Source organism: Hemiscyllium ocellatum, chromosome 21 (genome assembly GCF_020745735.1).
Source record: "Hemiscyllium ocellatum isolate sHemOce1 chromosome 21, sHemOce1.pat.X.cur, whole genome shotgun sequence".
Classification (NCBI taxonomy): Eukaryota; Metazoa; Chordata; class Chondrichthyes; order Orectolobiformes; family Hemiscylliidae; genus Hemiscyllium; species Hemiscyllium ocellatum.
The window spans coordinates 50,367,773-50,381,782 of record NC_083421.1 but is presented as its reverse complement, the minus strand read 5'-3'; the positions used below and the strand labels follow the sequence as shown (position 1 = coordinate 50,381,782).

Below are 14,010 nucleotides of genomic sequence, written 5' to 3'. Positions count from 1 at the left end.
TCCTGTCCCTCAGGATTCCTTCCAACAACTTGTCCACCACTGACATCAGGCTCACTGGTCTACAGTTCCCTGGCTTGTCCCTACCACCTTTCTTAAATAGCCATACCACATTAGCCAATCTCCAGTCTTACAGCACCTGACCTGTGACTATCCATGATACAAATATCTCAGCAAGAGGCCCAGCAATCACTTTCCTAGCTTCCCACAGAGTTCTAGGGTACATCTGATTAGGTCCTGGGGAATTATCCACCTTTATGTTTCAAGACATCCTCTGTAATATGGACATTTTTCAAGATGTCACCATCTATTTCCCTACATTCTACATCTTCCAAGTCCTTTTCCACAGTAAACACTGATGCAAAATACTTGTTTAGTATCTCTCCCATCTCCTGTGGCTCCACACAAAGGCTGCCTTGGTCATCTTTGAAGGGCCTAACTCCCCCACCTTACTAGGTTAAATCCTTCCAAGCAGCTCTAGCAAATCTCCCTGCCAGTTACTTAGTTCTTTCCAATTTAGGTGCAATCTGGCCTTCTTGTACAGATCACTTCTACCCCAGAACAGATTCCAATGATCCAAAACTATGAATCCTTCTCCCATCCACCAGCTCCTCAGCCACACATTGATCTGCTCTACCCTCGTATTCCCACCTCCCTAACTCATAACACCAAGAGTAATCCAGATATTACAACCCTCGAGGGCCTCCTTTTTAAGTTCCTGCCTAACTCTCATCCTACCTTCTTCCTATGTCGTTAGTTCCAATGTGTACAAAAACTCCTGCTGGTCCCTCTCCCCTTTGAGAACATTCTGCACCCTCTCTGAGACATCCTTCATCCTGGCACCAGGGAAGCAACGCACCATTCTGATATTTCACTGCTGGCCGCAGAAGCATCTGTCTGTGCCTGTTACTGACTAGAGAGTCCCCTAACACAATCGATCGCTTGGAACTCAATATCGTCCTCATTAGAGCCAGTCTTGATACCAGAAACTTGGCTGTTCATGCTACATTCCCCTGAGAGTACATCACCCCCTACATTTTTCAAAATAGCATATTTGTTTGAAATGGGGTTAGCCACAGAAGACTCCTGTACTACCTGCCTATCCCTCCTACCTTTCCTGGAGTTAACCCCTCTGTGACTGTATCTGTTGCTTTTCTCCCATCCTATAACTGCCATTCATCACATCCCCTTGCTTTTGTAAATTCCTCATTGCATCTAACTGTCGCTCCAGCTGATCCATTTGACCTGATGGGATTCGCAACCAATGACATTTATTGCAGATATAATCCTCAGTAACATGTAATCTCTCTTGAAACTCTCATATCTGACGTCTATCAGTCTACTAAAGGCCATTTTTGCTCTTTCCCATCCACAGATTGAGAAAATAGTACCATCTTATTGCTCTACAAACACTGCTGCAGAGTAACTTAATACTTATGGGTTACTTTTAAAATTTAATAAAACATATAATCAAGAAAGAACTGACTCTATTCACTATTGTAAATTTACAGCAAGGCTACACTTTGAATATTGCACTAATGTGTTTCTGTGCTGAGACCTCTCCCAAATAAGTTCCTCCAAGATTAATTGTGAATTTCGCTGTTTGTTAAGTTTTCCTAGACACACTTCAATGTCCAGCAATACATGAATTCAAACAACAAAGGCAGTAACTGCGCAGATTCACTGCTGTGTCAGTTAACAGTGTAGATTTCTCTCGCTCTCCCTTCCACTCCACCCCTCGCCTTCACTGACTATGTGCTGCCTATTGTATGTCCTTCTCCCTTTTTAAATGGAACGATCATGTGAAATTTTAATTTTCACAAGGATAGCCAAGATGAGTTCATATAAATTGATTTGGGACAGTTTCTCAAAAGAATATTGATACATATGAAGTATAAAGTAAGCTCTTATGCAGTGGTGAGGTCCTTACCTCTGATCCAGGAGGCCCACATTCAAGTCCCACATGTTCCAGAGGGATGTCATAACATCTCTGAACAAATTTAATAAAATTACCTACAAAGTATAAAGCTCACAAAGACCAAAAATAATAATTTGCCATTGAATCGGATAAAATGGAAGCTATCCAATTACTAATGGAATTATTTTAATTCTAATGGTATAGTTCTTGATGTAATGGCTCTTACAAAAGGTGATAAAATCTTATTGTTTAATTTAAAGGAGAAATATTTAATCTACATCCAGCTCATGCTTTTCAAGCAATCCTTCAGGGATTAATACAAAAATATCATTTGATACTGCTAACAATATGTAAGTCTGATATTATTTACTTGTGAGACTGAAGTTAGTTTTCTAGGTTCATTAAAATATGTTTAAATGTTGAATACTAATTTAATGAGTACAGCACAAAAGTAAGAATGAATTTGGCTTTAAACGTTAGTGTGGACTCAGTTTGAATAGGGATCAGAAGTAGCAAGGGAATTAAGTCACCAGTCAAGTATTATAGATTACCTAACAGTAGCTACACTGTAGGTCAGACTATAAATCAAGAAATAATGGAGGCTTGGAAGAATGACATTGCAACAGTGTGAAACTTTAATTTTCACAAGGATAGCCATGAGTTCATATAAATTGGTTTGGGACAGTTTCTCAAAAGAATATTGATACATATGAAGTATAAAGTGAGCTGTTATGTAGTGGTGCTGTCCTTACCTCTGGGGCGGCATAGTGGCTCAGTGGTTAGCACTGCTGTCTCACAGCACCAGGGACCTGGGTTCGATTCTCGCCTGTCTGTGTAGAGTTTGCACATTCTCTCCGTGAAAGCATGGGTTCCCTCCAGGTTCACCGGTTTCCTCCCACAATCCAAAGATGTGCAGGTCAGGTAAATTGGCTATGCTAAATTGCCCAGGTGCGTTAGTCAGGGGTAAATATAGGGTAGGGGAATGAGTCTGGGTGGGATTCTCTTCGGAGGGGCGGTGTGGACTTGTTGGGCTGAAAGGCTGTTTCCACACTGTAGAGAATCTAATCTAATCTAATCCAGGAGGCTCAGATACAAGTCCCACATGTTCCAGAGGGATGTCATAACATCTCTGAACAGATTTACTAAAATTACCTACAAAGTATAAAGCTCACCAAGACCAAAAATAATAATTTGCCATTGAATCCTATAAAATGGAAGCTATCCAATTATTAATGGAATTATTTTAATGTAAATGAGATACTGATGGACATTTAAAGATGAGACCATAGTTATGTTTAAAACTGTAATCTAATGAATGATAAAACTTGGGGAATTATTGGCTGTACGGGGTATAATGTTTAATTAGATGCAAAATAATAAGCTGGTGCTCAAATTTGGTAAGTGCGGTATCATTCATTCCACATAGGTGATATTAGCATAAAATTATTAGATCTGAATTTTTCAAAAGGTTTTGAAAGAAATTCAGAAATAGGAAGGCTCAGGTATTTTTTCTTATTAAAAAATCAATCTTGTCATTTCTAATTAAAGGAAGCGTGGTTGTGCTTTCATATTAATTGTTGGGGGCTCTCTTGTGGTACAATGGTAATGTCACTAACCCTGGATCAGGAGGCCCAAGTTCAAGACCCACCTGTTCCAGAGGTGTGCAACAACATCTCTAAGTAAGTTGATTAAAAAAGTAAGTTAATAAACAATTTATTTCCATCCAAGTCATAAGTAGGGGTATACCCAACCACCCCAGAATTGTTGATATGCAGAAGGAATAATCCCCTTACAGTCTAGTAAGTCAGTATGAAGAAGCTGGCTGACTGGATTCAGTATTTTATTGTTTCACTACATATTTAGCATACTGTTACATTTTTCATTTTTGAACATTATAATCTGTACAATAAATGTTCTTAATTTTGTCACAGAAAATTTAATTCTCTTCAAAGCTTCACGTGAATACTGGAGGAGATGAGTGGTGCCTCAGTAAGAATTAACTAGGTTGTTTGGGTTCCAAATCATAAATCAGTTGCTTTAGCTAGTATTGATATATTTGGCTCCACATGTCTGCCAAAATTTATTTCTAAATATTCTAACTAGCTGAACATGGAGAGAAGCCACAATTATCAATTCTACAATTTGTATTCTACTTACAAATTGTAATTGAAGGGGTGGCAAATACAAAGGACTTAAGAGGTAATTTCTCTTGTTGAAAAACCAGCTGATAGCAACTTCTTCACTACTTTGTGAATGTATGGTAATAAAAATAAGAATGTAAATCCCAGTCAGCCTTCACTGCTGTCAATTAGAGTAGGAATCTATTCCTTCTTAAATGTTGCAGTTAATATTAAGGGCTAAAATACAGTGGAGCACTTTTATTACAAATCCTTTACTCTGGATTAAATTATAATAAATAGTTTCCTTAATTTCATTAGCTTTTCATTACAATCAATAGAGGAGGGTAAACTTTAGTGTGATTAATCTAAGGAATTAACACTATAATGGAACCTTTTACATTGTATTTAAGAATTGTTCATGATCAAGCAAATGACCTTACTTTGTAAAGGCTGCCTTACAAAAATAATTTGTTACCATTTTTTATGATCCTAAGCCTGAAAGTCAATGCTTCTTTATGCATATAACTTAGAAAACAATGAGATGGATATGTAATGGAAGACTCTTCTCCATGGGCTGAGTTTTCCCTTTGTGGTCACTGGGAGTTGGTATTGTTTCTAAACTTTCTCCACAAAGGAGACATGCTCTTTTGAACATACATAGGTATTGATTCCATAATAGGTATAGAGACATGTTCCCTATCAATTTAAGGACAGCAAGATGGAGGCTTGATCAGAGGTCTTCCAGAATGAAAGGAGCAACAGGCTGCAGTAGAAGGGATGTGAAAGAACTCTCTCATTAATTTTTCAACTCTAAATAAAAAAAATTAGGGGTGGCAGGCAGAGGAGGGATCGCTCTAAAGGGTGGCTTTGGCTGTACTCGCAACCAGGCAGGCAGAATGTGTACTCCCTAGAGGCTGATAGGGTAACCTCAAGTCAGCCTACAGTAACTACCGTTATCAATGAGCTTAATCCATCATTGCCACATGGATGAGCAGACCTGCCAGCCTTAAAACTGTCTTGGCAAAATGTGCTTGTGCAGGAGCAGCATCAAGAATCAGCAATAAGTAAATTGCTGGCGCTCAGTTTGGGTTCTATCAGCTCCAGTCAGTTCCTGACTTCATTATAGCCATGATCCAAAAACAGTCCAAAACATTCAACTCCAGAATAGTATAGTATTAAGGAGCCCTAACAAAACTGGGTTATGAGAATTTGCACAGATTGATATCACATCTAGAATAGAGGAAAATATTGTGGTCATTGGAAATCAATCACTTCAGTCTCTGGACATCTCTGCAAGGAGTTCCTCAGCATAGTGTCCTAGGCTGCTCCATCAATGACCTTCCCACCATGATAGGGCAGAGGGTGAGTAGACATCCAGGCTTAGGCTAACAGATGACAAATAACAATTGTGCATTCAAGTGCCAGGTAATGACCATCACCCACAAGAATAAAGCTTTACATTCAGAAGGTTGGAGGTGCTGGTGTTGGACTGGGTAGGACAAGGTCAGAAGTCACACCACACTAGGTTATAGTCCAACAAGTTTATTGGAAATCACAAGCTTTCAGAGAGCTACTCCTTCAACAGGTGAAGTGGACTTGACCTGACAAAGGAACAGCACTCTGAAAGCTTGTGATTTCAAATAAACCTGTTGGACTATGACCTCGTGTCATGTGACTTCTGAGCTTTTACATACAATGGTATTACCATAATTGAAAACCCCTCAATCAACAGCTTGGGGGGTTACCGTGTAACCATTGACCAAAAACCTAGATTAGTTGTACAAATACTGTGACTATAAAAGCAGTTCGGAGGCTAGGAAACCTGCAGCAATAAACTCTACTCCTGACTCCCTAAAGTCCCTTGAGAGTTTATAAGCCACAGATCAGGAATGTGGTGGAATACTGTCCACTTGCCTGATGAGTCCAGCTCTGATAACATTAAAGAAATTCAAAACTATCCAAACCAAAGCAGCCACATGACTGGCATCCAATTCACCACCTGAAACATTCACTCTCTCAACCACTGAAGTGCAGCGGCTGCAAGTGTGTACCATATACCAGAATTACTGCAACAACTCTGGAAAACTCCTTCAACAGGAGCTTCCAAATCAGTGACCTTTAGAGAAGACAAAAGTAGTCAATGTGTGGGATACTGCCACAGACTATCCTGAATTGAATAACAATGTAATTCCTTAACTATCGCTTGCTCAAAATCCTGAAACTCCCTTCTTAATAACATTGTGCACGTACCTACCCCACATTGATGGCAGTGATTCAAAAGGCAGGCTGCCATCAACTTCAAGGGAATTAGACATTGGAAATAAATACAACATAGCTGATATGCAGATCCTGTGAACAAATAATAAAATCTGGCACACTGACCAGTGCTGTTAACTTCAGGTCTCATCTGCCTCCATTCTCAACATTGCTGAGACATGAAACTTTATCCCCACAGCAAAGACTAAAATGGCATTTGACTTAAGTAACACAGAAGGGATCAACTTTATTTTCTATACATTTTCCTAACTATTGAAGCAGTATCTAAACACATTGTAAATTTATTTTAAATGACAAGTCTCAGCGAATTATCAAATATGCTACAAGTACTCAGTGAGCCAGTTCAAATTTTGAAGGGAAAAAAAGGCAGACTATGATATATCAGATAGTAGGTAGGCATTCTGAAATGCCATATTCCATCATTTCTGCTCACTAATGCTGACTGACATGCTGTGTATGTCAGGGATTTTATTTTGGCAGATGAATTCCTTGAATGTTTTAATGATCTTTTTTAAAAGATCAGTGTGCTGAGGTACCAATCAGAGAGCAGACTATCCTAAAATTAGAATTTTACAATGAGAAATGGTTAATTAATAACATTATATGAGGTATATTTGGGAATTGTGACCATATCATGATAACATTTTTAATTGGACTGTTACACTTTGCATCCTAATCCAAAACTAGGGTCTTAAATCTAAACTAAGCAAACTGTGAAGGTTAAATATAATATTGAGTAATCTCATTAAAAAGGCATGACCATGAATCGACAATGATTAATATTAAAAGGAATTAATAAAAGCATTGCAACAGTTGCATTTCTGCAGCAGAAAGTTGTATTCAAACATGCAACAGGAAATGTGGTCCAAACATGGCTAACAAAATTAAATTAAGGATAATGCTAGATCCAAAGAGGAGTCACATAAATTTGCTTGAAAATGTGGCAAGCTTGAGGACAGAGACCAATTTAGAAATCGGCAAATTTGCGAAAAACATTATGTAAAAAGAAAAAGATTAGTGAAGACCAGGTAGGTAGCTCAGTAGGTGTAATTGTTAATGAAGATTCAGGAAATGGCAGAGGAATTGAGCAACTACTTTAGTTCTGACTTTAAGGAAGAAGACACTGGTAACTTCACAGAAATGCAAGGGAAATGAAGAGTCTAGTGAGAAGAAGAATTGAAAAGAATTAGTATTAGTAAAACAAAAACAAAAGACTAGATAAATTAATGAAAGTTGGTAAATCCCTGGAACATGATAATTCACATCCCTCGGTATTAAAGGAGGTGGCCATAGAAATATTTGATATATTGATTGTCATCTTACAAAATTCTGTAAATTTGGGAACAGTCCTAGCAGATAGAAGGGTGGCAAATGTAACCCCATAATTTAAGAAATAAGTGAGAGAGAACAGGGATTTACAGACTAGTCAGTCTAATATCAGAAGTGGGAAAAATGTTAGAATCAAATGTAAAGGATGATAACTGAGCGCTCGAACATACTAATGAAATTAGACAACGTCAGGTGAACTAATGAAAGGAAAATCATGATTGATAAACCTACTAGAGTTTATTAAGGACTTATGCATTCGGATAAGTAAGAGAGTATCAGCAGAGGTAAGTATTTAGATTTTCAGAAAACTTTTATGAAGTCCCACATAAGAGGGCATTCTGCTAAGTTAAAGAATATGATTGAGAATAATAATATTGGTATGAATTAAGAATTGGTTAACACACAGAAACAGTAGTAATAAGTGAGCCTTTTCAAGAATGCAATGTAGTGACTAGTAAGATGTTGCAAGGATCTGTGCTTTGTTGCTATTTATTGTGAATATCTGAAACAAGTTAGCTGAGGAAATCAATTGCAATATTTTCAAGTTTGCTGATGACACAAAACCAGGTTGGATTGTTAGTGGTGGCAATTAGATTGATTGTGGTTAGATTGATTGTGGCAATTTACACAAGTTGAATGAGAAGGCAAATACATGGCAGAGATGTTATCCACTTTAGTTCTCGAAACAGAGTGGCAACATATTATTAAAATGGTGATAGATTGCAAAATACAAAGAGACTTGGATATACGAGTAACTGAAAACAAGTTTAGAGGTGGAGCTAGCAGTTGAGAAAGCACTAAATGTGTTGGTCTTCAGTATATAAAAAAAATTTGAACATAGGAGCAAGGATGTTTTATTGCAGTTGTACAGGAGGTTGGTAAAACTTCACTGGACCATCATGTACAATTATCACCTCTTTGCCCAGAAAAAAGGATAACTCTGCCGTGGAGGGAGAACAGTGTAATTTCACCGGACTAATTCCTGGAATAGCAGGATTGGGATGTTAAGAAAATTTAGGTCTGTATTCACTGGAGTTAAGAAAAATGTGACAGCATCTCTTTGAAATATTTTACATTTTGACATGCTGGCTGACTGAATACAGGAATGATGTTTCCCTGGTTGGGCTGTTGAAGAACATGTGGTCATGATCTCAGGATATGGGATAAGCCATTTTGAACTGAGATGATGGGAAATTTCTTCAGAGAATCATTTACGTTTGGAATTCTCTGTAACATAAAGCTAAGAGGGCCAAATTGCTGAAAATGTTTAGGAAAGGAATAATCATATTTCTAGACACTAAAGACTTCAGGGATTTTGGAAGAAAGTGGCATTGAGCTATAAGGTCAGCAATAACTATTATGAATACAGGAGCAGTTTCAATGGGATAGTAAAAAGTGAGGTCTGCAGATGCTGGAGATCAGAGCTGAAAATGTGTTGCTGGTTAAAGCGCAGCAGGTCAGGCAGCATCTAAGGAACAGGAAATTAAAGCCCTTGACCTGCTGCGCTTTAACCAGCAACACATTCTCAGTTTCAATGGGATGAATGGCATATTCCTGCTCTTGTTTTCTATGTTCTGTTCAGATTTCATGCATTTGCCCTTTACGTTTTACTTTCTAGACAGTATTCCCTTCTGAACAAGCCCCTTGTATAATAAATGTTTATACTAAAATGAACTATTAATACACAAAGGCAAGCCAGTTCATATTTATATACAAACTGCTAATGTGATTTTAAAAAAATTGATCAAACTGTTCATCAATAGGTCATTAGAACTTGATGGATTAGATGGTTTCACTTATTTTCCAGCTTTTGATTGTAGCCCAGTAGTTGTTGATAATGGTACTATTTTACTGTCAAAAATTGCTTACTCAAATGTTTCAACCACAAGACGATCAAACCGGATGATCTGCAAGCAATTCATAAATATGAAATTTGGAGATTTTTGACCAAAAACATAAACCAGATACATCAAAGTTTTAAATATTTTAATGAATTAAAATGTGTAACTGATGTGTTTAGCAATTATTTTGTATTTAAACATACTTCAGCTAAAAACCATAGTGTACAGGAATAGTTGTTTCATGTTTTTTTAAATTGTACTATACAATATAGTTGTGAATTACCAGCTATTGACGAAAATTCTGTTACAATCTTCTCCCGGAACAAAAGCAATAGTAGCCGGAATCTTAATTTTAGTTTATCCTTTTATGATACATTGAACATCTCACTTTTTAATCAACAAACCTGTCAACATGTTTATTAATCAAAATTTATAACAGTTGTTGAAATGAAAAGAAGGTCTCTGAAGAAATTAGTATGTTTTTCAGAAGGAGCTACAATTAAGTCAATTTTGTCTTACTTAATGCGTACTAGTATTCAATAAACCGAACTCCATACTTTTCAACTTAAATTATCAAAGTAAATTCAATCTAGGTTTGTTGCTTATCTATGTATCTGTTGGAACAGTACTGCATTATGTCAAATCCTCCTCATTTGGCGATTTGAACAGACTTGTATTACATTACTCATTCGTCAAGGAGCTGATTAATTCATGATATGAAGGGACAGTTAGTTAAACAATGAAAATCTTCCATATTTTCTAGTTTTACATCAAAATTGTCATAATAAAAATGAGCAACTTCTTTAGAAGAATATAATGAATTTTGTTCTGTAAGCATGTTGCATGATATTATTTGTAATATTAGTACGGTTTGAATGAAATACAACTTTCTTCCCATGGAATGACATCAAGGAGCAGTACACACTAAACACTGAAGTCAGGAGAAACATGCTGGATTGGAGAAAATGGCTAAAATATTTCATGGTTAACACAAATTCAAACTAATGCAAATGAGAGAAATCTGAAATAAACACAAAATGTTGCAAAACCTCAGCAGATCTGTCCTCATGAAAGGTCTGCAATCTGTAATATGAACGTTTCCTGTATTAATTTTCTTAAAAAACAGGTTTCACTCTTTACAGGCAGTGCCCAACTTGCTGAGAATTTTCAGCATTTTAATTCTTAGTGTAATTTATTATTTATTTGCTTCTGTTTGGAATTTGTGGATTCATTCATTGTAAACATTCTGGGAAAACAAGGATGAATGAATACAATGATGTCATAAATGACCTCCCACTAATATCACGAAGTGTAATGGATGTGATTGAAAATAGTGCTTGCATTACATTTTTTTGGGGGGTGTCATTTATACATCCCATCCAGTTCTGAAATTGTTGATTAATGTGGCTTTCAAATTACTTTGCTGCCATTGACAATGTAATACTTTCTGCATGAGTAAGTGCATTAGTATATTTTAGTACCATATACTGAAGCCCACTTAAAGATCAACTCTTGTTCACAATCTTTGTTTATCAATTCAAGTGTGCAACTGCTCCTAGTCTTTGCAATACAAAGTAGAATATAGAAACACTTTCCATACTATCAAACTTCATTTAAATATAGTTAAGGTTTACTGGTCTTCCTTTATAAATTGCAGTGCAGTTATGACAGCCAAGTCGATGTCTGATTCATGGCATTGTGTCCCTGCAAGCAGGTTTTTAGTTCTTCACATTTCTTAGCTGTTTTAGTTTGGTTAAGTTGCCAAAACTTCATTTTCTCATGTTTTCCTCCTGTGAACTTAATATTGTGTTTGGACTTGGTGGTATTTTTTCTCACCTTCTTTCCTATTTACCTGAAACAAGAAATTAGAACCTCTGCTTAGTCCACTCAAAGTCCCTCAAAAGACGAATGCCATCTGAAGCAGGTCACAACAGTGAAAATTTGACAACAATGGACAGAAGTGGTGAAGTTTCAAATCGAACATAACTCAAAAGAATCGATGGATGGAATTTTCCTGGTACTTTAATGACATGGGCAGTGGCAAGTCAGTTTGGAAAACTTGGAGAGATCAAGAAAATGAGACTGGGCTTTTATTTCTCAACAATGACAATTTTGCACCCAAGGTTTGATCTGCATGACCACAATCTTGCTCATGATGAGAGATCCTATTGCATGTATTAACATCTCAATAATACCTATTCTCACCTCAGATGCAACATGTGAGTGGAGATAAAATTCCCAATGTCTATACCGATGGCTCTGGTTTGCTGTGTGCTGTTCTGGGCCTTTATCACCACCTCCAGGCTCTGTGGATAGTGACTGCCTGATATTCCCTAAAGGAGATTGGCATCAAACACCCACCAGCCTTACCACATCATCACAGCATATATATGACTCACTTGGAAGACCACTATCCACTTCAAAGCTGTATTTTGGAGCTCACCAATATGTTTCATTGTAATGTTACTGTCAGACTACTTGGCAAACAAGTTCAGGCTCTCGTCTTATGGATCAGAGCATGATACACCTCAGGTCTCTTTGCTTGTGCTCTTAGAGCTCTCTCAATTCGTGCCTATTTGTGGATACTCTTGCCTTTTCACCTTGCTAGACTTCACCATCTTGTTCAGAACTTACGTGCTTACAGTACTTCGGTCTTGTATGTCCTTTAGTGCAACTGTAAAGCCAGACTATCATGGCTAATCAGTTAAAGGAGTGAAAATGTTGCTGTATGGCACCATGCAGCATCAATGTCACATCTGGAGTTGTTGCCAGTAGTTTTTATGGCAAACACACCACATGCTTCAAACAAATGGCCATGTCTCAAAATATAAAGGGATGTAGTCCTCCGTGAAGCAGGGTGTATCCTAACACCAACAGTAATACATAGGGTCTGATCTTGGTCCAGGAGCTTGAATACAGGCAATCATCCTCTGGGGCAGTCAGGGTCAGAGATCCCATATCACTATGGTCTATAGTTCAACACTCCTCTCTGTCACTCTTCTAGCTGGTGGGGGCTGCTCTTTATGACCCAAAATGAGGAAAATTGCTCAACCTTTGCATACAGGCTGGAACAACCTTCTGTAATTGAGCTGCAGTAAGCAGACAATACCTCAATGTGTGCTCAGAGGCCAAGCTAGAAACCATCATCACACATTAACTGAAGAAAATGGGCTTCAGACTATACATCCAGAAAACAAAGGTTCTCTAGCAGCCCACTCTTGCAACACAATGACTCAATCATCAAAATCCACAACAAGTCCTTGAACAAAGTAGATAATTTCCCACACATCAGGAGCTTCCTCCCAGTGTGAGGCGAAAGCGTGGTACTGGAAAAGCACAGCAGATCAGGCAGCATCCACAGAAGAGAATCGATGTTATGAGCATAAGCACTTCATCAGGAATGCATTTTTGATGACGGGTTTATGCCCGAAACATCGATTCTCCTGCTCCTCGGATGCTGCCTGACCTTCTGTGCTTTTCCACCACCACAATCTCTACTCTGATCTCCAGCATCTGCAGTCCTCACTCTCTCCTCCCAGTGTGAGCAAACACGAGAGTTGATGGTGGATTTCATAGTCAACATACCAGTATAAATTTCAGATACTCAATGGACAGTGTTTAAAGTCAAACCCAACACCAAGCTCATGATCTACAAAGCAGTTATGGATTTCCCCCCTCTCCTCAATGTATCAAGAATAAAACCATGTACAATAGACACCTTAAATCCCTGGCAAGTTATAACCAGCACTGCAAAACCACTGACAATATAGGCATATCAACATAAGCATCCTTTCCCAGGCCAATCTGCCCAAAATTGACACACTCATCCCACACGGTTAGCTGCAGTGGGTGGGCCACACTATCTGTATACTCAACACAACACTCCCTAAAAATGTTCTCAACTCTAAGCTCTATAATGATCAGTGATCGCTAGGAGGGCAGAGGAAATGCTATAAGGACACCCTGAAAGCCTCCCTAAATAAACCCAACATCCCCACTGATATGTGGGAATCAGTTACCCTAGACTGTACAAACTGGAGAAGCATCTGTGATGGCATCAAACACTTCGAGTGTCACCAAGTGGAGCACGTGGAGGCCACGGGCATGGAGCAGAAAGAGCTTGCTGAATCCAGACTGTCTGACCCATTCAACCCTCAAACATCACCTGCCCCATTTGCGGCAGAGTCTGCAGTTCCAGGATTGGACTATTCAGCTATGGTCCACATACAAAATGTTACATTTTAAACTGGTTACACAATCCATACTTTTGAATTCCAGGACAGAGGAATTCAGGATCTTAATGTCTTATTGCCAGAGTGTACCAAGTAGTGCAGAAAGACAGTGTCGTGATGATGAGAGATAGTTGATTGTTCTTCAACCAAAACGTTTAGTGGCCAAGAGTTTATCAGCAAGAGGCAAAAGCACATTTTTGTCGCAATTGTAATTAAAACATTATTGAATAGATACAAGAAATTGATTTCACACACATAGTTAAAGGAAAATGAATAGAATGTTCAATAAGTTAAAA

General features: G+C 38.0%; 1 protein-coding gene across 4 annotated transcripts in view; it reads left to right on the top strand.

Moving 5' to 3' along the window:
• Positions 1–14,010, top strand: part of dab2ipb (DAB2 interacting protein b) — a 358,016-nt gene that overhangs the window by 323,569 nt on the left and 20,437 nt on the right. The gene's annotated exons all lie outside the window — the stretch shown is intronic.